Source organism: Perognathus longimembris, chromosome 6 (assembly GCF_023159225.1).
Source record: "Perognathus longimembris pacificus isolate PPM17 chromosome 6, ASM2315922v1, whole genome shotgun sequence".
NCBI lineage: Eukaryota > Metazoa > Chordata > Mammalia > Rodentia > Heteromyidae > Perognathus > Perognathus longimembris.
In genome coordinates this window covers 40,338,409-40,364,905 of record NC_063166.1, presented here as the reverse complement: position 1 = coordinate 40,364,905, position 26,497 = coordinate 40,338,409, and positions in this window count along the sequence as shown.

The following is a 26,497-nucleotide window of genomic DNA, read 5'->3' as shown; positions in this document are numbered from 1 at the left end:
GCACACATCCAGTCTCCACAGTCTACATGCACATAATCAGTCTCCACAGTGCACATGATGGCAATTCTGTCTGCTTACCTTGCACTGAAGTACCTTTTAATGAAATACCAGTTTTCAGCAGAGACCAATTAAACACACATTATTTAAAAATAAAAGACATTCTCCATCATTCATCTGCTTTATTCAAGAGAAACATATTCTTTATAGAAAGATCGCAGTTAACATTAAGATCACAACTCTACTTTTGTAAGAGCCTACAGAGGATCTAATTTACTAAACAGAAAAACTGGTTACTTACAGCAGGGTGTCCAGTACAGTAGGTATAGCTGGCATGAGACTGGTAGTGCAAGCTTGCTCTTGGAAAAGAATATGTGTTCCACACTGGTGGGTTGCTATTCCACTGGGTGCTGAAGCCAGGGCTCATTGTGACTCGAGATTTAGTAGTATGATAGGCTCTCACTGTGGAGCTAGACTATCAAGAAGAAAGAAATACAATGTCATGACAGTTCTGTATAGAACCCAGACAGCACTATATAGTAGCAAGCATTCCCATGTATAAGCATAGCTGAGGACTCAGCTAACTTGGGAAATGGTCCATTTGTCTTGTAAGAGGAAGCATTAAATACCATTGAGATTATTGAGATAAAAGTGTTTTCTCAGTATTTCCAGTTTTTCCTGGATCACAAAGTTCAAAGCCTCACTGAAATTGATCTCATTGAAAACATTCTTTTTTCAGTTACACCATGAAAATTCAGCTTTTAGAAATGAGTTATGAGTTATGCTTTAGTGGTGATGGCAACACTGACATTTTCCAATTATATCAAAGTCCTTCCATCACACTGATCATCTTAAAAATTTACCATTAGTCTCATTGGAATGCAGCCAATGGAAATCTTCATTTATGAGGATTAGATTAAAGCATAGATTGATGCCCAACTCAAAATGGTCTCCACATTCCATGACCTGTTAGTCTCCAGGGAGACATTGGCAGAAATGTGGACATACTCCAGCAGGTCACCCATTCTAACATTCTGAAGACAGCGGAATGGTGAGAATTTGAAGTACCATTTACTTCCAACACATCCTATCAGTGTAATGGAAAACAAAAGCATAGTAAAATATCAATTAACCAAATGCTAAGTATATCTTCTTGTTCACAGCTTTATATAGGGTAGAATTTACTGAAAACAAAACTCACTTTGTGTCTTCTTCCTCCTTTGTCCTCAGATGACCACAGCATAGAAAGCATATAATAGTTTCTTTTCGGGGAACACTTTCTATCATCAAATTGCAGGAGCCGCTTATCCCAGCAGCCAGAAACATTCACAATAAATTCTATTTATAAAATCGATGGGTATGTGCCAACTCAATCACTGGGAAAATGTGCTAATCGTACTGCTATCATACAAGAAACCCAGTGGGGAAGGGACTTGTATCCAAGGTTGGGTTTCCCATTGGGCTTGGTTCTAATATCATTACATATGAAAGGAATGACTTTTCTGAGGAAAGATTTTAGCCAACTTAAGAAAAGCATACCTCAGGAACTCAAACATGCTAGGCAGGAATAGTTCTCTCAGAGACTAAAATAACAGTTGGAAAAATTTTCATAAAAGCTTTAAATAAGTGATTGAAAGGTAATTAAGAAATTAACACATCAAAAAATGGAAAACGATGTCTTGAGTGGTGACCAAATTTGTTTGGCAGTCTGTATTTCCCATCCCCCATCAACATGCTAATAATGTCTGTAATTTACATGGGTCAAAATTTAATGTGATCTGGGTACCAGTAGCTCACATCTATAATCATAGCTAATCATGAGTCTGAGATATGAGAATTGTGAAACAAAGCCAGTCTGAGCAGGAAAGTCCACTAGACTCTTTTCTTTGATTAATCACAAAAAATCTGGAATTGAGACTGTGGTTCAAATGGTAGAGGACCAGTCTTGTGCAAAAAGGGTAGTGGAAAGTTCCAGGAACCTGAATTCAAGCCCTAGTACTGGCACAAAAACAAACACAAAATCTTATTAAGAGGTAAAAAAGGGCTGGGAATATGGCCTAGTGGCAAGAGTGCTCACCTTGTATACATGAAGCCCTGGATTTGATTCCCCAGCACCACATATGTAGAAATAGTCAGAAGTGGCGCTGTGGCTCAAGTGGCAGAATGCTAGCCTTGAGCAGCATGGAATCTATATTAATACAAATGTTCCTGTTTTTACATAGTCATATTAAAGTGGCTCCCAAAGTGCCTTAGTTCCTGTTTTGTATCGTGTTCATTAAAGTCTATCACTGTCATTCATTCAGTTGCTTTTTAAGAATCCCCTTCAAAGCTCAGCATTGTAGTCACATAATCTTATCTGCTTTTATTTTTACAGTAGTTCAGAAGCCTTGAACTTTATATACAAAAATGTTTGGAAACACCTTTACTCCTACTTAAATTATGCTGTCATATGGCACTGGTTTCTCCTTGATCCTTGTTTTCATGGTGGTCTTCCTTTTGGAAGTCCTTGTTCCCATCTTTTGTAAAGCTAATATTAAAGTTGTACCTGCTACTTGGCTCCATCCCTGAGGCCCCTGTATTCTCCTGGCCTTTGAGATTTTATAGAGCCCATAGTCTTACTGAAACACTTTATTTCTGACTATGTCATTTTATACTGTTCCTTATAATATGTATATCTTAGTGCACCAATCTTGCTCCAAAGAACCCACTGACATCAAGACACTGTATTGTCTTTCCAGAGCTAAGGAGTTGCATCGTGCTTAACCTTGAATGCCTCTGGCATCAAACACACCATCTTCCTTCCTTCAGACTCTTGGTTTCTTTTCAGTGTACTGCTTACTGCTCTTTTTCTTCCTAAATTAGACAATTTTTTCAGAGCTTCATCCTTAGTTCTGTGTTCCAAACCTTTTTAACTTTTCTCTTTAGTAATCTCACTCATGGTCGAAGCTTTAAGTATTACTTTTTAACTATTGCAAATAAGACTTAACAGTTTAACCTCTCTCCTGAATTACAGTCCCAATTTTCAAAATAGCTATGGGTAAAGATGCAAAACTATCAAAATGAAGTAAATTGTTTTATTCTGAATTTTTACTTGCCCCATGATTTAATTATTACTAAGACCAACTGCCTTGAAGTCTTAGCAACTTTGATTCATTTCTCTCTCCAGATACAATTATTTGTAATACAAAATTCTGTTTCATCTATAAATATTTGAACTAGTTTTTCCTTTCCATTGCCATTACTTCTACTGATTTGTTAATATTTTTATCAGTTTACCTCAGGGCCACCAAAACTGAAGCCTTAGCTGATCTTCTATATAACCCTAGATACAGATTTTTCTTTTGAAAATTTACCTTTATTGTATTAGTTCTTGCTGGAAAATGTTTAATGCCGTCCTACAACCTGTTGGAGAAAGTGGAAATTTCTCAATGTCCAATTTGAGAGACTACTCTATCTGATATTTTAAGGGTAATTTTTGTTATTTTTACTTAGAACAATACTCACTACTAACAGCTGACCACTGCCTTTCTTTGCATCTGTCATGGAACTGCAGACACTCATATCTATACTTCACAATGATTACAAGTAATAGTTTAGAAAACATTGTTCATACTGACTAGATTTGTCATTAAAGGCTGGCAAAGAAAATGCAGAAGGGGAAATATGGGATGGCTAGCAAACATGCAAAAATCTCTTCAAAATCATTAGTTATCAGGACAATGTTCATCAAATCTGTAACAATATTTCAATTCATACTAGAACTGCTAAAACTTAAAAGAGTGGCAACAATAATGCTGGTGCATGACTGTGAGCCTGAAATTCTCTTTGATTGCTGGTGGCAAGGTAAAATGGTATAACTGCATTAGGAAAGTTTTCATAGATCGTTTTTATTTTTATAAAAGAATTAATGCTCCTACTATGTGACCCAAAAATTTACCTCCAGTTATTGGTCCAAATATAAATATCTAAAAGAAAAAATATTTTTATAAGAATGTGACAGTATCTTTATTCAGAATTGCACCAAACTGGAAATTACTAACAGTCTGTCAACAAGAGAATGGATTTAAATGAACTGCAAGATTTGGAAATAAGTGGTTTATCTCTGATGTTGTTATTTCCAATGTACCTTTGAAATTATGCCTTTTTCTTTTGTCTTTCTTCCCCATCCTTTTATCCCTGTTGTCACTGTAGCTGACATTGGTACCTTGGCTATTTTATGTATGTTTATTGGAACTAGAAAAGGGGAACACCAAATGGAGAGGTGACGGGTAAAAGGCAAGCAAACCCAACAACAATACTTACAAGACAATATGCTGTCAACCAACTGTATGTCTTGGGGGAGGGTGGGGAAGGAACTGGGGAGGAGGAAGGTGGGAGAAAAATGGAGGAGGTAAAATGTTTGATAAGAAACATACTTCCTGAGCTGGGGATATGGCCTAGTGGCAAGAGTGCTTGCCTCATATACATGAGGCCCTGGGTTCCATTCCCCAGCACCACATATACAGAAAATGGCCAGAAGTGGGCGCTGTGGCTCAAGTGGCAGAGTGCTAGCCTTGAGCAAAAAGAAGCCAGGGACAGTGCTCAGGCCCTGAGTCCAAGCCCCAGGACTGGCAAAAAAAAAAAAAAAAAGAAACATACTTCCTGCCTTCCATATATAACTGTGACCCCTCTGTACATTACTTTGACAATAAAAATTATGATTTTAAATTTAAAGTTAAATCACTAAAAATGTAACTACCAGACAGTTGAGATTCAATTTCAGGTAGGGAATCTAGAATCCAAACTCTCAAATATTCTAACATAGGGCCGACTTCATTTGGGTTCTTTCTAAAGTAGATTTCTATGACAAAGACAGGTTTTTTGTGGTTGTTGTTTAAAATAATGGATGTGTTTGTTGATGGGGTGGAAATGAGTGGTAAATATGCAGAGAAAACAGGAGAGAAAAAAGCAGAAAGATATGATGAGAAAATAAAAAGTAATGTCAATGGGCATTTTTAAGATTAGAGCTGGGGATAAAAAGCCCTGGATTCTGCAGACTTCTGAGAAGCTGACCTAAATGCCACTTAGAGTTTTCCACATAGAGGTGGCCATCTGGAGAACATTTTCTTCTTTAGGATAATGAATAAAGTTACCCCAGGCACTATTACCATCAGTAATTCCAAGATGTTTTTGGATAGGGTGAGTGAACTCTCTGGGCATTAGAAAAGGCCTGGGGTAGAAAGACACACAGATGGAAAGTAGAATGCTATCAATGAAGCACCCACCATTGTTGCTGTAATGTGAAATAAAAAATGCATGTAAATTTCTCTAGCAATATAACCTTGTTGCTATGTGTCTTTCATGCATTTACTGCGTCCCCAGAACTGCCAAACAATGCACAACAGAACCTGGGTATCTATAGGTCTATGGATCTGAGGAAACCACCACCCAGGCAAGATTAGACATGCTCAGGATGCCTACATCCAGTCCTATCTTGTGGGTATGTGCTGCATTTTCCTCATTAGATGCCATCTTTCCATTTTCCATTTTATCACTTTAATGAAGCACATTAACTTTTACTTTGATTTGGAGCATTGTTTGCTTTCTAGGAGGCAGATTTTCACAAGCTTAAAGGATGGGGAAACAGCAGACCACTTGACTAAAATATGACAGATAACAAGAATGATGGAGCCTCTTTTCAACAACTGAACTACATATTATATGTATGTGGGGCATGCCTTGCATCTTTAAGAGGCAATTAGCTGGCCCAGCTTGTTTTCCCAGCCCTGGGGCCACGTGGCTGTTACACCAGAACCCAGAAGGGGTGGTCCTAGATAGCCCCACCTGCCTTCCAGGTTCTGCAGAACCAGAAAGGTGGTTCTAGCTGGCCCCGCCTCCCAGCCTTGGGACCACGTGTAGCCAAGATGGCACCTGGTGGTGAACCCAGAGGCGGTCCTGTAGGCTGTGACATAGAATTAGGCAGCCTCCTAGGGTTGGTCCCTCAGCTCTCCACCCTTGACAGACAGCTCAGGTCGCCCCTCATAGCCCCTAGCTAGGTGCACTACACCCTCCCCTTCCTGCTGCTCTCTGACCCTTTTAAGAGTGTGACTCCTCCCAAATAAACTGAGATTGCGAGACCCTTCTCCTGGGCTGTCTGATTGTCCTCCGGCAAAGGGGGGCTGGGTTTGGGCAGTTTGTCAACCTTTTACCTTTTCTTGGCTCGCCTCCTTTGGGGCGCGCTTCCCGGACTCTCCCACGGGCCAGGAGAGTGATGGGGGCAAAGGACCCCCACATATGTACATCTAATTTTAAAGTTTTTCTTGAAATTTTCTTTATTTATATTTTGGCATATATGCATTTATACTTATTTAACTGTGATTGGTGAAAGCTATGTGTAATAAACTTATTACAAGGTTGGCTACTTTTTATTTTATCTTTTATACAAATAAATATTATTTGTTTGTTAAAAATGTTTACTTTTATATGTTTATACAAGGAGAATCACAATTTAACATGTGTGGAACTATTGCTTCCATTCTTCTGAGCCTTTCCCACCTGCCCCTTAGCCCACCACTCACAATAAAGTTTCTTAGTTTTTACTCACATGTATACACTGAGTATTATGACTAAGTTCATCTATCCTTTTTCCATTCTGCTCTATTCCCATTAGCTCTCATCCTATTAGAGGTATGTTTAAACTTTCTGATATGCATTTTGTTAACTTGCCTATTAATTGTTGAAAAGGTCAAGAGAGTTACATCATGAAATTCTTTTCTGTGTACACTATTCCTCAATCATCTTGTTGTGCATATGTGCATGTGACACTGTGTGAGTTTACATCACAATTAATGTATTAAGTTAAATATCCACATATGAGAGAAAATACGAGCACTTTGTCTTTTAGGCCTGTTTTCTCCAGACCCACCCATTTCCCTGCAAATAATATAATTAAAACTACACACACACAAAAACACACACACACACAGCACATATGTAATTGTCTTGGTCCATTCATTGATCGTAGGGTGTCTGGACTATTTTGATAACTTGGCTTTTGTAAATAGTGATATAATGAATAGGAATGTTTGGACTTATATTATATCCTGTCTTTAAACCTTTCACAGATATTCAAATATGTTATTACTGGATCATAGAATAGCTCTAATTTTAGTTTTCAGAAGGTTTATTCATACAAACTTCTATAGTTTTACATTAATTTACATTTTCACCTCCACCACATTCCTGCCAGCATTTATTGCTGTTTGTATTTTTGATGATGACCATGTTGACTGCAGTTAGATGGAATTTGATGTTGTTCTGATTTGCATTTCTTTTTTTTTTTTTTGCCAGTCCTAGGGCTTGGACTCAGGGCCTGAGCACTGTCCCTGGCTTCTTTTCTCCCTCAAGGCTAGCACTCTGCCACTTGAGCCACAGCGCCACTTCTGGCCATTTTCTGTATATGTGGTGCTGGGGAATTGAACCTAGGGTGTCATGTATGCAAGGCAATCACTCTTGCCACTAGGCCATATCCCCAGCCCCTGATTTGCATTTCTTTTATGGCCAGTGATGTTAAGCATTTCTTCATCTTATTCACCTTGTTACTTCTGAAAACTATGCATTTAGCTCCTTTGCCCATTCATTAATTGAGTTATTGTTTTTGAGGGTTAATTGTTTTCTGTATATTTTGGTTATTATATCCGTGATAGATATTTAGATGCCAATGTTCTTCTCCCATTCCAAAGTCTTGTCTTTTTAGCTTACACATGATATTCTTCACTGCACAGAAGCTTTTTAACTTAATGCAATCTCATTTGTCAATTTTGTCTTCTATTTTCTGAGTCCCTGGAATTCTATTCAGGAAGTTCCTGACTATCACAATAAAGTCTGGCATTTTCCTTATACTTTCCTATAGTAGCTTCAGTGTTTCAGAAGTTGATCACAGAATAATGATGTGATAGCCAACCCAAATTGCCCACCCTTGTATTCTTTAAAAACTTCTGTTACTGGGCTAGTGATGTAGCTTAATGGTTGAACAGTTGCCTGGCATGCACAAGGCCCTGGGTTCAATCCATAGCACTGAGGCAGAAAATGCTGCTGCTACTATCAGTAGATATTCCCAGAAGAGGAAAACTGCAAAATAATTGTAGAAATAGTTGATAAATTTATACTGATTTACTTTATTCTCAATTGGTAACTTAAAATACTCTTAAGATACTCTTAAGATGTATTTATGTCTTTTATAGAATTAATATTAGAGTATATAGAATGTGCTGCCTGGACTGCAGAGCAGACAGCACCTTAACAATGATGATAACAGGCATTTTTCTCTTGCCTTATCAGCTCTTCTAGTCTTACCCAGCTCCTACTGAAGCATTTCCTTATCAGACATGGTTGCTTCAGGTAACTCCCCCAACTTGAGCTGGATGAAAGCAGGCATAACCAGTCTGCATCACTCAGACATCTGCTTCTGGAGACATAGAATTGTCAGGAAATATTGAATCATGTATCTCTTTGGGGCATTTGAACTTGCACTTGAAGTAATATAAAGCAAAAGAAAAAAGTTTGTTTGAATGGGAGAAAAAGTAACAGAAGGGAGAAAACAGAATAGAAACAGTGTCAGGAAGGAGATGCTCTTCTGAGTAGATGTAAGGAATGTTTTAGTGTCTTGGATTTTGCCTCCACTGTCTTACACAACTGCTCTCAAGTTCCATAGCTATTTCTGTGCTGGATATCAAGTTCTTTTCAGCTTAGATGTTCTTGAATAGAAATTACAATTAACTGACTTCTTACTATACAAAGTTTAAGAAAGCAAATATGAAGAAAATAACCAAATTGAGACACCATGTGTGCCAGGGAAAGAAACCAAAGACATTCTGGGCCCTGTGAGGGCTGTCACATATCCCCAAAAAAGGGCACTGAGGGTCCCATTTTGCCTTCACTGATCTGAAGAAATCGCTATTTCTATTTAACCAAGTAGAAACTATCTGAACACTCATATCCTTCCCTTCCCTATTTGTTCATGATGTACCTTTACTTTCCATGTTAAAGTACATTATTGCCCTGTGGGTTTTTTTTCTTTGTCAGTCATGGGGCTTGAATTCAGGGCCATGGCACTGTCTCTGGGCTTTTGCATTCAAAGGCACTACCATGCTGAGACACAGTGCCACTTACGGTTTTCTGGTGGTTAATAGATGAGTCTCATGGACTTTCCTGCCCAGGCTGGCTTTGAGCCATGATCTTCAGGCCTCAGCTTCCTGAATAACTGGGATTATAGGCATGAGCCACCAGTGTACAGCCTTTTTGTCTTCTTAAATCACATTTCCACAGCATCTTCACATTGGAATATCCTCTACTGAACATTTTAAAGTTGTTCACTTTTAAAGCAGGAATATGTTAGTGAACATGAAATGTGTGAACTAAACACTATATATAATTGACGAGGTCACAGGTGGAGTAGTAGTTTGTATGAAGCACTACAAAGTACCAACCAGAAAGCCAACTAGAGAATTGTTAAATATTTTTTCAAATATGCATGTTTCCCTTCCACTACTGAAAATAGTGCTGTAAAACTTACCCACAACTGCATGTTTCTGTGTTACTCTCATAGCTTTCACTGCTGATTTATATTTGTAGTACACATTATCTCTATGACACTGAATAATTAGAAATTCATTTACACATACATACTCATGTATACATACTCATAAATATAAATTTCTCATGTTTCCACAATGGACTTTTTGGTAAGCAAATGTCAAAATGAAGTTCATAAAGAGGATAAATGGCTTCCTGTGTGTGTTTATGTCCCATATTGCCAAGGAAGGAGTCTAAAAGAAGTTTCTACCCAACTGCTCTCAGAGTTTCAATAGGTTTTTCAAAGATCCCTTCCCACCTCATGCCCCAAGCAAAGGATTCCCATTGTATGATTTCACTTACCACTGACTGAATGGGGAGCCTGAATGAACAGTGAAACCCTTGCCAAGATCTCTTTGCACCCTGTGAGGAACAAGTGGTTTCTTTGTTCATGTACAAAGGCCTGAGAGGGAGAGACAAACTGCCTCTATGTTATAAGAAGCTGCTTTCAAACAAATACTTTTGAAGGGATCTAAATCATGACACTCAAAAGGAAGCAGGCTGCACAAGGAAACGGGTAGATACTTTTTAAGTCCTCCTCACACTGCTTTCCCTGAGGGAGAGAAAACCTTGTCTCCTCAGCTTTGGCTCATCATCCTTTGAAACATTCCTCAAAGATATATCTCTCTTTTGGTCTCAGCAGACTCACTTCTCTGAGGAATGGAGGCTTTTATCCTATTGTGGCTGCTCTCCTGACACCAGGAAGACTGTCTTTATTTTGCCAATATCACTTGCTTTATGTCATGTAAGCATAAAATATCTGAGTGAGTTTGCTTATCAGAGGCTCTTTTTATAGAATAGCAGTAAATATGCTACTTCTCTGCATTTAATTTTAGTGTACTTGAACCCTTCAAAAAAATGAGGAGAGTCAGGCAAGATGGCAGAGACTCAACAGGGAACTTACAGAGCTGTCTGAGAAACCAGGACTTTAGAATTTTACCAAATACTCCATCTCACATCAACCAGTCACCTCCTTCCTACATTATACAAAAAGCAGATCCCCTTTCCCAGTAAATTAGACTCAGAGGAGGGACATAAAGACTCCATGTTTGGGGCTGAGAATATGGCTTAGTGGTAGAGTGCTTACACAGTAATCACAAAGCCTTGGGTTTGATTCCTCAGTACCACATAAACAGACAAAGCCCAAAGTGGTGCTGTGGCTCAAGTGGTAGAGCGCTAGCCTTGGGGAAAAGTAGCTCAGGGACAGTGCCGAAGCCCTAAATTCAAAAGCCCTTTGACTGGAGAAAAAAATTACAAAACTCCAAGTTTGTAAGGCAGAACTTTTTTTCTGCCCATTCAAACTAACTGATTTCAGAAGCCAACTAAGCCAAAAGGAAAATGGACCACTTCAAGGAAATCAAAAGTCCCATCAAGAGACTGGATTGCTTACCTCAGGGATGTACAAGTCCCCCAAATAAATTGAAGAATTTTCTCGCCAATTTTCTTTTTTTTATTTCTATTTTTAGTTTTTAATTTTCTGCTCTTCTCCCTTTCTTCTTCCTTCTTTTCTTCTCCATTGCTTTTCTATTTATTCCTAGATATACAGACCATGGTGATTACTAGGCTTGCTCCTTAATTGTGTGCATACATAATTTAGGCTATGTTTTGATTACTCTGTTTGCTATTTCTTAATCTTAGTATTTTTAATTGGGTGTTTTCATTTTATACATATATAATGAAATCTTTCATTTGTTTTTTCTTTTTCTCTGAATTTAGATTTTAGTTCCCTTCATTCTTTTTCATCCCTTTTCTGTACTCCTATGCTCTTATTTTCTCCTTCTTCTATTTTTCATTACAGCACTTAATCTTTCTTTTAATTTCACCTTAACCTGTTTTGCTTTAGTTCTAGTCCTTCACCCCTTCATTTTCATTAGTGCATTGATCCTTAGTTGTTTGTATTTGAGCTAGACTACATCTATATTCACTTTGACTATATCAAAGTGGGTCATCATTTTCTTTTTTACATTTTTTTTGTCGGTTGTGGGACTTGAACTCAGGGGTTGGGTGATGTCCCTGAGCCTTTTTGTGCCACTTGAACCACAGGACCAATTACATCATGGTGTTATTCTTTTGGTTCATATTGTTTTAAAACTCATGACAGATTTGTTGACTGATTACAGCTATATATAATCCCCACTCCTGAATCTCAATACCCCTCCCCTAACAAAGAAAAGGAGAGATAGGGGAATACATACCTATGTTTTTGAATCTCTAAATTTGATACCATTACAGGGCTTGAGGTTGGTTTTTGTCTTAAAACTGTTCTGCTATGGTATTGAATTTGGTTTTAAAAATTGGCAGAACAAGGCATAGAAACACAAGAACAATGACAAGTCAAGGAAACTCAATTCCCACTCAAGATGAACTGGAAACAGAGCAGTCAATGTAAAATCTAGAGGGTAGTTCTCAAAAAACTCTATACATACTATAGGTAAGCTGTTGAAAGAAAAGGGTGAAAGCCTGGACATGGCTGCGCATAAAACTGATGAGGCCAGGGCTGGGAATATGGCCTAGTGGCAAGAGTGCTTGCCTCCTACACATGAAGCTCTCGGTTCAATTCCCCAGCACCACATATATGGAAAACAGCCAGATGGGGTGCTGTGGCTCAGGTGGCAGAGTGCTAGCCTTGAGCGGGAAGAAGCCGGGAACAGTGCTCAGGCCCTGAGTCCAAGGCCCAGGACTGGCCAAAAACAAACAAACAAAAGAAAACCAAAAAACTGATGATGCCAAACAAAGATTAATAGAAGATTTCAAGGAGCCTTCAAATAGAAAGCTGAAAGAATTACAAAAGATGGAAAGGGAGTCCAATGAAAATACTGCCACTTAGTTTAGCTAAGATTTAGATTAGACTTAGATTAGCTTAGATTTGAGAGAGAACATTGAAAATCAAATCAAGGAAGTAAGCAAGTCCACACAAGATCTAAAACAAAACTTAAACAAAGATGTTCAAGCTATCAAAAATGAACAATTATAAGACAGGGAGACAAGTTAGACCTTATATATCATCCTGCACCAGAATCAATCCCAAATGTATCAAAGACCTTGAGGTAAGAGAAGATACTTGGGAAATATTACAAGAAGAGATAGGAGATACACTAGGGCTTCTTGGCACAGATCAAAACTTCTTAAATAAAGATCTAGAAATACAACAAATCAAAGAAAAGTTGCACAAATGGGATTTATTAAACTGCAGAGATTCTTCATGGCAAAGGACAGAGCAAGCAAGATAAATACAAAGTCCACAGATTAGGAGAAGATCTTCACTAGCTATTCAATAGTCAAGGGCCTCATATCAAAAATATACTTAGAGCTCAAAAAAATTAAATTCCCCAAAAACAAATCCTCAAGGAAACAAACACCCCATTAATAAGTGAGCTAAAGAATTAAAAAGAGATTTCTCTGGAGAGGAAATAGGAATGGCCAATAGACACATGAAGAAATATTCAACATCTCTGGCCATAAAAAAAAATGCAAGTCAAAACTACATTGAGATTCCACCTCACCCCAGGTAGAAAGGCCTTTACTAAGAGAACAAATAATAACAGATGCTGGCAGGGATGTGGCCAAAAGGGAACACTACTACACTGTTGATGGGACTGTAAAATTGTTCAACCACTCTGGAAAGCAGTATGGATGCTCCTCTAAAGACTAAATATAGAGCTCCCCTAAGATCCAGCAATTCCACTCTTGGACATTTACCCAAATGATCACAAACTCGGCCCCACTAAAACTATCAGCACAACCATGTTCATTGCAGCATTTTAGCTATTTGCTAACTCAGATGTACCTCAGTAGATGAGTGGACCAAGAAAATATGGTATATATACACAGTGGACTTCTATGCTTCCATCAAAAAGAATGACATCATCCCATTTGTAAGGAAATAGACTTGGAAAAAAATCATATTAAGTGGAGTAAACCAGACCCAAAGAAACATACCCTCCATAGTTTCCTTTATTTATAATAATTAGTATATACCTAGGATATCCCAAGGAGAGGACCACAATAGCCCAATAGCTATGTACATATGAACATATGAAATTATGCTAGTTGAAATAATCTCCACGATATGGGAACGAGAGGGCTTTTGCTTTTGGTCATTGTTTTGTTTTTCTCTTCTTCTTTTGTTTGTGTATCATTTGAATTTATTTCTTTTGTTTGTTTTTTTCTCCTCTGGTTTATTCCCTGTTTCAGACCTCGGTACCTTTTGTCTTGTATATAACTTATCTTACTTGGGAAACAAGCAGAATCACAGAAATGGTAAACCAATACAACCAGGATACTCACTAGACACTATGTTTGAAACAACCTTTGCAACTTGGTGGGGAGGGGAGTCAGGAGGGAAGGAATGAGGGAGAAAATGAGTGGAGTGGCAACACTATTATGTAAGAAATGAACTCATTACCTTACTTATGCAACTATAACCCTTCCATGTATCACCTTTACAATAAACTAAAATTTAAAAATGAAACATTACAGAACCTTCAACATGCTTTCATTACATGATTAGAGCTCTGTCAAGACCACTGTGCTTGTACAACCCCCACAGCAATACCCTAGACTGAGAATGTCATTCAAGGTAACACACACACACACACAAACACACACACACACACACACACACACACACTCCTCTATCTGACCTAATGGCATGCTATTGCCACCACTGGACTCATGAACCTTCTACTAGTACAGAGTAATGAGAGCATGCTCTACTACCAAGTTCTAATTATCACAGGTGTAGGAGGCAACCTAAAAGATGCTCTTGTTGAGCCTTCTGGAGTAAGACAAATTTCCCAGCTTTGAATCTTTTTTTTTTCAAATTTTTATTATCAATCTGATGTACAGAGAGGTTACAGTTTCATATGTTAGGCATTGGATACATTTCTTGTACTGTTTGTTACCTTGTCCCTCATACCCCCCTCCCCCCTCCCCCTTACCCTCTCCCCCCCTGAGGTGTTCAGTTCACTTACAGTTTTTCAAGTATTGCTTTTGTAGTTGTTTGTCTTTTTTTACCCTGTGTCTCTCAATTTTGGTATTCCCTTTCAATTTCCTAGTTCCAATACCAGTATACACGGTTTCCATTATACTCAGATAAGATTACAGAGATAGTGTAGGTACAACCACAGGAAGGTGATACAAGAACACCATCAATAATAGATGCTACAGATACACATGGGACGTTGAAAGTAGTTACAACTGTGATATAGCAATTGTCTCCATAACATGGAGTTCATTTCACTTAGCATCATTTTTGGTGTTCATGAGGGTATAGCTATTGGTCTTTGTGATGCTCTGCTATGACTTGCCTAAACCTGTACTAATTATTCCCAATAAGGGAGACCATAGAGTCCATGTTTCTTTGGGTCTGGCTCACTTCACTTAGTATAATTTTTTCCAAGTCCTTCCATTTCCTTACAAATGGGACAATGTCATTCTTTCTGATAGAAGCATAAAATTCCATTGTGTATATGTACCACATTTTCCTGATCCATTCGTCTACTGAGGGGCATCTGGGTTGGTTCCAGATTCTCACTATGACAAATTGTGCTGCGATGAACATTGTTGTGCTGGTGGCATTACTCCCAGCTTTGAATGTTTTCCTTGTGTTCTCAGCTATTCTCTGCTGTAGTCACTTTACATTCACCTTAACCTCAGCAAACAGACGGTTCATTAGTAAGTATCTTGTGATGGAAGACAAAATGTTTTTCAAAAAGGCAATGTCTTCACCCTATCATCGCAAAAGAAAAAGGCAAAAATGCAGAAAACAACCTACCAGGCAACTTTGCTGCTAGTGTGTTCTTGTAATAAAGTGAAAACAACTTGGTGGGAATCCCTCTAAAGACAGACTGAGCTAATAGTCAACCAGACCACATCTGTGATTTGGGTCTGTCTTAACTATGCATACTTTCTTTCTATTTATTTATTTATTTATTTATTTATTTATTTATTTATTTATTTATTTATTTATTTATTGTCAAACATATACAGAGCAGTTACAGTTTCATACATTAGGCTTTGGATACATTTCTTGTAGTTTGTTACCTCCTCCCTCATTCCCCCCTCCCCCTCCCTCTTTCCCTTCCCCCCCCATGAGTTGTTCAGTAGATTCACACTAAACAGTTTTGCAAGTATTGCTTTTGTAATCATTTGTCTTTTTTTACCCTGTGTCTCTCGATTTTGGTATTCCCTTTCAGTTTCCTAGTTCTAATACCTGTATACACGATTTCCAATGTACTCAGATAAGATACAGAGATAGTGCAGGTACAACCACAGGAAGGGGATACAAGAAGATCATCAACAATAGAAGCTACGGTTTTACATCGCATGTTCAAAGTAATTACAACAGTGATATAACAGTAGTTTCCATAACATGGAGTTCATTTCACTTAGCATCATCTTTTGTGTTCATAAGGGTATAGCTATTGGGCTCTTGTGATCCTGTGCTGTGACTAGCCTAAACCTGTGCTAATTACTCCCTATGAGGGAGACCATAAACTCTGTTTCTTTGGGTCTGGCTCACTTCACTTAGTATAATATTTTCCAAGTTCTTCCATTTCCTTACAAATGGAGCAATTCTTTCTGATAGAGGCATAACATTCCATTGTGTATATGTACTACATTTTCCTGATCCATTCATCTACTGAGGGGCATCCTCAGTCCTCTTTACTTTACCGACGTCAATGTCTATGATGGCTTAAGACATACTGATGTGCTACCTTCCCATGACTGCCATGTAGTAAGTCTCCTCCTCTGCCTCTCCCCATGCCCTTTTATTTGTCCAATGGGGCAAGTGGCTGTTCCTAACTTGGTACTCTGGGCCTTGAAATTAGATCCAAAATCTCTATTTTACAAAAATGAATAATGAAGAGGCAATTTCAGATTCTATTATTTGCTTTTTTCATAGTTAACTAGAAAATAATCTGTCAGGTATCAAAGAGATGCAGATAACACTAGCCTTAAAATCCTCAAGCCTGGGCATTAATTTTGGTCTTGATCATTTCTCTAGGTTTTCTTGAATTTGTCCCTTTATAGTTCTGTACTCTAGTCTCACTGAAAAAATCACAAGAACCAGAGTTACTAAGGAGGTTACAATAAAGAGAGGCATATGAAAGTATCTGAGACTTAACTATCTTTCATTTACAACATGTTGGGGAAGAGAAAAAGATGGGGCAAATGATTTTGAACACTGTCTGATGGTTTACTGTTGTGATCCCCAATACTTTTCCTCCCTCCCTCCCTCCCTCCCTCCCTCCCTCCCTCCCTCCCTCCCTCCCTCTTTCCTTCCTTCCTTCCTTCCTTCCTTCCTTCCTTCCTTCCTTCCTTCCTTCCTTCCTTCTTTTTCTTTTTCTTTCTGTCATTCTTTTCTTTCTCTCTCTTCCATCTTTCTTTCTACCTTCATTCCCTTCTTTCTTTCCACCTTTCTTTCTTTCTTTCTTTTTTTCTTTTCTGTACCAGTTCTGGGTCATGAACTCAGGGCATAGGCACTGACCCTGATCTCCTTTTATGCTAATGGATAGCACATGACCACTAGTCAGAGAATTAAGTCTAGAGTAATGAATGACAGATGGCAGTCATCACCCATAACTACAGGATGTGCTGTAAGTCATTTGTAATCAAAATCCCAGACATCCTCTTCAAAAATCCTCCCAAAAGTCATATCTCTTCAACAATATTCATACTGTGGAATACTATTGTGGGTTTGTTACATATTACTGCATCAGAAAATTAAGTAGCAATATTATCAGATATTATCAGCTTAGGATATACAAAGCATTGTGCTAGATCTTTTGGAAGGATGAGGGGTTACTGATTCCAAAATCAAGCAAACTTTCCATCTATCTAAACATACCAACAGATACTCAGTGAATGCTGACTAAAAATGTGTCTCTGCTCATCTTTTTGTCAATACTATACCAATTTTCAAAGGTTTCTTCTGGGATCTTGGTAATAAGAGTCTCACAGGCTTTCCTGCCCCAGTGTCTTTAACAATGATCATCAGATCTCAGCCTTAAGATTATAGGCTTAGAAGAAAGGTATGAGTCACCAGCACAAGGCTCTATTATTGTTAAGACAATGAAAATATGTAATCTTTCTTGGGAATTTGAATTTGTAAATATCTTCTCCTATATTTTTCTTTCCTTTACTCAACCTCCCTTTGTCCTTCCTTCCTCCAAAATGAAAAAGAAAAGAAAATCAACCTATTACAGGCTAATTTCCTTATATCTGAGTAATTGATTCCAACACTTATTTTTCTTGTCCATACTAAAAGTCCCTTTACAGCAATTTCTGGCTCAGTGCATGCTCAATGAGCCCAAGCACACTACTGCTCCTACATAAGTATACTAGAAGTTAAAGTCACATAGAACATCCCTAGGGGACAGTCCCAGATCCCAGAGTAGCAAGACTTCAATGGGCTGATTTCCCCCAAATGAAATTAGCCTATAAAAATGACAAGAAGATAAATGGAAAATGATTCGTATAAGTCTTTTAATAGTTTAATATCAAGAAGTAAGCTAGTTTGTCTGTCTTAAAAAGAATTTCAATCATCATGAATTCATTCATCATCATTCATTATATCATGAATAATGCTATCTTCTAAGTTAAAGATAATCTTATCTCTGTACTTATTTCCATTTCTAGGAAATGGTGCTTCATATGAATAATCCATCTTTTCATTCATTACAAACGCATTCAATGAGGAACTATAACATGGACTATACTGTATACAGGCTGGGTCTATAACCAAGAGAAAAGAAAGACACAGACCCTCTCCTCATGGAGAACAATAATTAGCAAAGTCAACATATAAATACCATTTTTGGATATGTCTGTAGGTCTGAGTTCTGTAGGAATCGCTGTGCCAGAGATTTAGAAGTCATCAGTAATTGAAGCTACATAAATAATTGGAGTTAAGAAGGCAAAAACTCCAAGCTAGATTGGGCAGAAGAGGTATACGTGACTGAAGTGCTAGGGCACCAGTCTAACAAGCACAAAGTCTTAAGGCTTAAAGCCCTAAGTTCCAATGCTGATACTGGCAAAAGAAAGTGGATGATGGGGAAGAGGAGAAAGAGAGGGAAGTGGAGGAGGAGGAAAGGAAGAGAGGAAGGATAATTATATCACATATGTAATGCAATCCATTTGGATTCTATTACATATGGAACAATTCCTTGCATGATAGATGTCATACATACATATACATGTAGAAACATAATGAGGTAAAAAGAGAGAAAAAAGAAAGTTCTTATCACTCACTGCCTTGTACTTTGTGTATGATTATATAATTTATACAAATATCAATAGTGAGAAGCCTGGGACTGGAGTTAACATATAGTCAAATAAAGTTTCAAAGTATTTCCCACCCTGGACCAAATGCTTTTTATGTTTATCTCCTAAATTGCTTTCTACTCAATGTGTAAATCTCACAAGAAACAGAAGTACCCAGAGAAATCAGACAACAATTTGAGGTTCCACCTCACTGTAATACTAATGTCCATTATCGGGAAAACTAATAATAACAAATTCTGTAGGGGATGTGGCCAAAAGGGAACCCTACTACATTTTTGGTGGGAATGTAAACTTGTTTAACGCCACTGGAAAGCAATGTAGAGGCTCCTAAGAAGGCTAAACATAGAGCTTCCCTACATCCTTGCATCCCCACTTTTGGGCATCTATCCAAAAGATTACAAGCAAGACCACATAAAAGTCACCAGCACAACTATGTTCATCAAAGAACAATTTGTCATTGCTAAAATATGGAACCAACCCAGATGCCCCTCAGCTGATGAGTGGATCAATAAAATGTGGTACATATACACAGTGGAATTCTATGCCTCTATCAGAAAGAATGATACTGCCCCATTCGTAAGGAAATGGAAAGACTTGGGAAAAAATCATACTAAGTGAAATGACCCAGACCCAAAGAATCATAAACCCTATGGTTTCCCTCATAGGGAATAATTAGTACATATCTAGGAGAGGCATAGCAGAAGAACACAACAGCTCAATAGCTATGCCCTTATAAACACCAAAGATAATGCTAAGTGAAATGAACTCCATGTTATGGAAATAAGTGGTATATCATTGCTGTAGTTAATTTCAACATACCATGTGAAACTGTACCTTTTGTTCTATCATATTCCCTTCCTGTGGTTTTACTCCTGCTATTACTGTAACTGATTTTAGTACTGTGGATAATGTGTAGATGTCTATTGGAACTAGAGAAGGGAAAGGGAATACCAAAAATGAGAGGAAAAGGATAAAAAGCAATACTTACCAAACCAATTGGTGTAAACCAACTGTACAATGTGTTTGTGTGTGTGTGTGTGTGTGTGTGTGTGTGTGTAAGGGGGGAGAAACTGGGGAGAGGGGAGATAGAGAAAAAATGAGGGAGGAAGTAACAAGTTGGAAAAGTAATGTACTTGCCTTACATATGAACCTGTAACCCCTCTGTACTTCACTTTGACAATAAAGAAGAAAAAAAAGAATTTTAGAAAAAGATGTCCTTGGATCAAAAAGAGAGTGACAGAATGCCTGTAATCTTAGATACTCAAGAGGTTAAAATTAGTCTGAGTAGAAAAATCTGCTAGACTCCATCTCCAATTAACCAGCAAAATGTTAGACAAAAAGAATAACTTAAATGGTAGAGTGCCAGTGATGAGCAAGTAAAAGCTCAGTGAAAGTTTCACAGAGTTCAAGCACCAGTAACAACCCCCCCCAGAGAGAGAGAGAGAGAGAGAGAGAGAGAGAGAGAGAGAGAGAGAGAGAGAGAGAGAGAGAGAGAGAGAGAGAGAGAGAGAGAGAGAGAGAACTGAAGAGATGCATGCTTAGGGGTGTGAGGCAGCAGTAATACCTGAGCTGTGAAAGCTGAACACCAACCTGAACAACACAGCATGATAATCACCTGTCTTTCTCTCTCTCACAGAAACACTATTCAAACTCACACATGCTTGCAAAGACATCCATGTGCATGCACACACACACACACACACACACACACACACACACACACACACTACTGAGTGCAACTGGATGAGAAAGCTCAAACCTGGAGTTTTAGGTTGGGAATTGGTGTGAGAACTCATCCAGCACTGTTTGGGAACTGAAGTAAACTGGACAGCAGAGTTTTGGTGATACCGCAGTCAATGCACAGGCAACAGATGGTGTCTTAATGACAAGGACAGTATTTGGCAAAAGAGAAATATTATGAGAGAAAGGAGCTGTCAGATCATGGAGCAGCATTGAGTCATCCAGGAAAAGCACCTGAGAAATGCTTAGAAATTCAGTCCATTACTTTAAGTACTGCTATGTGAGTAAGAAAGATAGATGAGATTATCTGTGCCTACACAGTCTGAAAACTGCCAGTTTTACAAAATGTTTTGCAGGCTACACACCAGTAACCATTGTAGCCAGAAGCTGTGATTTATTGAATTGATTTGGGAGATTTGTATTGGTCTTCTTCTTTGAGATACCTAAATAGATACAGCAAAGCAGGTTTTGCAGACATAAAAGAAAATATGTAGCCAATTAAAGAAACTAATCTTACATTCCCTGTCGATCTGATGTCCCTTATTATAGAATTTATACACAGAATGAAAAATTAAAATGATGCTGAGGCATAGAGACATAGTGGATCAAGCCTCGCATCCTAGTTATGGAGTAGGCAGAGATAGGAGTTTGGTTTGAGGCCAGACCAGGATAAAAGCACAAGATTCCATGGGAAACATAACTAAAGCAAAAATGGCTGGGGATATGACTGAGGTGATTGAACAAGACCTTTGTTCAACTTAAAGATAAACTTTCCTGTCAATTAGTGAAAACAACCCTTCTATATCATAGTTATAATTTCATGTAGCATACAACTTTTGGTAACTTGAAGTTTTAAAAAGTGGCATAACTGAAAACTTTGTTATGCAATGTGATTTCTATGTGTGTTCTGACATTTCTATTTCCTCCAGAAGCTTCACCCCAGAAAAGTATGCAATTTATATTAATTGCTTCTTATTTCAAAACATTAAGCCTGTAAACATACTTGCTTACAGCTCCTCACAGCAGACACCAGTAACTGAGAACTTCAGTCTTTCCAGGTTTTAATCAATAATTTATTTTATAAGCATATCTCTACTTTATGAATCCTTTTTTTCCAAACTAAATAATTACAGTTGTGTCTTTACTCACACACAACAGCAACCTTTTGGCCTAAGATTCAAGATTGTTATGATGCCCTTTGAGGCCCAAGACTATCTTGGCCTCAACCTTCCCCCTCCACCCACCCCCCACCCCTAATTCCTCCCCTCAGTCATAAAGCTTGAGTCATGGAACAACCTCTTGGCTGTTTCTAGGACAGCTTCAGTGGCTCTTGGCTGAGAAATGGCATATTCTCTTTCTTCACTCTGAAAAAAGAATTTTTGTTCTTACACAAATATCATAGCTATATTCCAATATCAATTGCTAGAAATGGTCCTGTATTACCTCCGTGAAATGACCCTAGGCATATCCACTCCTGCAGTGGTCAGAATTCCACAGTGACCTAAAGGCCCTCACCCAATGTGATCCACATTCTACTGATTAATCCTCCAGACTGAATATGGCAAATTTTTACTGGCCTGTATAGGTAATGAATGTTGTTAGGCACAGAAAGGAAGAATTTTCTGAGTGGTCCATATCTAGTACTTTAAGTGTGAATTACAGGCCAGAAACAGGAAGAGCTGTGAGAAGCTGTAATTGTCCTGCTGGACTGGAGGGGACAACTGCCCTGTTAGAGAGGACTTGTATTGCAGCTTGGCTTCAAAAAACTGAGAACAGCTCCCTGGTTAGAAAAGCTTTACAGAGACACGAGCATTGGTTCTACCAATGTGAGGGACATGGATTAAGCCAACAAACTGAATGAGCTTGGGAGCAAACTGCAAGCCTGAGCTGAGCCTGTAACTTTGAATGGCAGCTCAATTTCAGGCATGTAACATGCTCAGCAGAGAACCCAACTATGCTATGCTGGGTTTCTGAGCAAAGCAACTAGCTTCTTTTTCCTATATCAAACTGCTAGACTCTTAGATAAAACAAATAACTTATGTTTTGTATTTCTTACAAAGCACTTATTTCTACTTGACATATTATGTACTTAATATTTCTATTTTTAAATTTTGTATTAGCAAGCCTTCATAAAACTATAAACTTCTTTATTTCAATTTGCTTACTATGGTTTTACAACTTCCTGTACCAGTGTCTACAAAATACTGTGTTCTTACTATTTATCCAGTGAATAAAGGAAACAGTATCTTTTAAAACAAAGTAAGGCACTGGTATCTGGGGACACTTAAATAAAAAAGAAGGTTCCTTCCCATTAACTACATTTTTTGTTTTAATTTAATTTAATTTTATTATAAGGGCCATGCCACAGGAGTTAAAGCTATATAAGTAAGGTAATGAGTACATTTCTTGTCTAACATTATTATCCCCCCCCTTGTTTTCTCCCACGTTCTCTCCCACTAACTACTGTGTCACAGCATCCCCTGTCTTTTCTCTAACTAGCCTTAAAAGGAAAATTGAGTACACTTTCCCCAGTAGACTAGCTCCTTGGAAGCAATTGAGCATGCACTGAAGGACTTGTGAGAAATCTCAAGAATGGGAGTGAGCCTTCACCATAATTCAAGATTCCACTGGCAAGAATCCTTTTAGGGAAACCTCATCAGAACAGACTCTTACTACTTTCCTTTCAGGGCATTCCTTTCAATTTCAAATAAATTTACTCTGTTTGTCTTTTTTTCCTAAAGATCCCGCTTCCCACAAGAAGATAGCTACTATAAACAACATAAAGAAAAACAGCAAACACTGATGAGGGTAAGGCATTTTTTTTATTTTTAAATTTTTATTGTCAAACTGATGTACAGAGAGGTTACAGTTTCATACGTTAGGCATTAGATACATTTCTTGTACTGTCTGTTGCCTCCTCCCTCATTCCCCCCTCCCCTTACCCTTTCCCCCCCATGAGTTGTTCAGTTCATTTACACCAAACAGTTTTGCAAGTATGGCTTTTGTAGTTGTTTGTCTTTTTTACCCTGTGTCTCTCGATTTTGTGTTCATAACAGCATTATTTGCAGTAGCTACAATGTGAACATAACCCACAAATTTATCAATGGACAAAGTATTTTACATATGTAAATAAATATTACTTGGAATATGGCCTAGTGGCAAGAGTGCTTGCCTAGCACTCATGAAGCCCTAGGTTCGATTCCTCAGCACCACATATATAGAAAAGGCCAGAAGTGGTGCTGTGGCTCAAGTCAGCAGAATGCTAAAATTGAGCAAAAAGAAGCCAGGGACAGTGCTCAGGCCCTGAGTTCAAGCCCCAGGACTGGCAATAATAAAATAAAATAAAAATAAAAAAATAAATATTACTTAGCTTTTATAAGGAAAGGAATCCAGATATATCACAACATAGATGGAACTGGATAACATCACACTATAAGAAAAAAGCCAATCACAACAAGGAAAATAATACATGATTTCAATTAGATAAATTAGAATAATCAAAATCATATAGACAGAAAGCAGACTGGCGATTCTCAGAGGCTAGGAGAGGGAAAATTCATGCTATAAACCGGGCCTGTGGGTGGGTGAGAGGAGCTATTATTTAACTGCATAGAGGCTTACATTTGCAAGATAGAAGTAAATCTGGAGGTAGGTGGTAGTGATGGATATACAACAACATGAAAATAGTTAATACCTGTGCAGTGTATGTCAAGGTAGTTAACGTGTTAAAATTTCTGTTATATTATTTTGCCACAATAAAAGTTATATAAAAAACCCTTATAAATTATTAAATACTTTTAAAAGTTTACAGTTAAAATGAGATAAAAACAAAAAAAGTAACCGAATATAAAATGAGAGCCAATGCTGAGAAGGAATTAAATGATAACACCAATAAAATGAGGAAAATAGATGTCTCATAGATCAAGAAACATGTATTCAAAAAAATGGGACTCAGAAATAATGTGTGTGTGTGTGTGTGTGTGTGTGTGTGTGTGTGTGTGTAGTTATGCGGTATACGAATTTGAACTCAACTCTTCATGCTTCCATGGCTGGTATTCTACCACCTGAGCCACACCTATAATCTGGTAATGCTGCTGAGTAATTTGGTGGGAGGGGGGCAGGACACAAGACTTTGCTGTCCAGTTGGCCTAAAAATGTCACCCTCAGCCCTAAATCTCTTGAAGAGCTAGGATTACAGGCATGAGCCATTTGTAGTTGAAAGAAGAAAACATAATAAAGAAGCAAGCAAGTGTAAAGTTATAGAGGAGGAAAATATCAACTTATCCTTCTAAAGCACAGACAAATAAATAGGTGAAGAAGGATAGTGTATCATAGATTTGAATATAAAGAGTTAGACAGAAAAGCAATAAACTTAAGTTTTGGGCTATGGAAGTAGAATACACATCTTTTAAATACATACTATTATTTGATAGAAACTGTCTCTCAAGTTACCAAAGACATCAAGAGGAGGTACATAGAAATACATGTATCTGAAATACAAGGGAAGAAGATGGAAATTAACATATTAACATTCCTCCTCTTATCTCTCCAAATCAAGTACATAAAATAAAGCAGAAATATATATGAAACACTTGTTTCATAGAAAGTAGAATTTAGTGAATGTGAAAGTCAGTTTCCTGATAAGGCCACTAGTAGAGATAAAATAATAACCTTTTCAAATTAAATCTAAACAGCTAAACTCCAATTCCATGTCAGACTGAGCTAATCTCAGTTCTGAATATAAATGTAACATTATGAAATTAGGATGAGCATAGTGACCCATAGTCTAGGCTGGCCTGGGAAAGACCCTATCCAAATATAACTAAAACAAAAAGGGATAAAAATACAGTTCAAGTGGTAGAGTGCTTCCCTTGAAAACATAAGGCCTTGAGTTCAGATCCCAGCATTGCCAATTACTGAATTAATAAAAAAAATTAAAGAATGAATGAAATATTAGCAAATAAGCATAGCTGAGTTTGAAAAAATATAAAATTTAATATTTGAAATGATTAATTCCAGCTTCCCCAGAATAATATGATTACTTTGTACATGAGTGAGATAAATTTTTTGTAGTACCTAAATCAGTACTTGTCTGAAGAACTAATAGGACATCAGCAATGAGTAATGAAAGCCATGTAGCATCTTTACCAGTAAGAAATTCTCAGCAAATTAGTGTTATTAGGAAACATGGCTTACCAAAACAATGATATCTGCTAGAAAATGACAAAAGAAAAAATGGGCACCAATGGCTCCTGCCTGTCATCCTAGCTACTCAGGAGGCTGAGATCTGAGGATCACAGTTCCAAGCCCACCCAGGCAGGAAAGTCTGCGAGACTCTTATCTCCAATAAATTACTCAGAAAAAAACAGGAAGTGGTACTGAGGCTCAAATGATAGAGTGCTAGCCTTGATGACAAAGAGGCTCAGGGACAGCATCCAGGCTCTGAGTTCAAGCCTTAGAACTGGACAAAAATAAAAAATGTCATCCACTGATTGAATATTAGGAATGGTCCTATATTACTCATGAATAATATAAGAATTTTATTACTTGCTATTGACTGAATGAAATATGTTAGCCAATCTAATACAACAACAAAAATGAGTAATTCATGCCTATAATCCTACCTACTCAGGAAGATGAAATCAGAAAGGTAAGATTATACACCAGCTTGGGGAAAAAATTTGCAAAATCCCATCTCAACTAAACGAATCAGACACAGTGCATGTGCTTCTCGTTGCACTTACATAGGAACATCAATTAGAGCCTGGCCAAGTGTGAGACCCCATCTGAAAAATGAAAGCAAAAATGGCTGGGGGTAGAGCCCTTTCTTAGTATCCACAAGGCCCTGAGGTCAAACCCC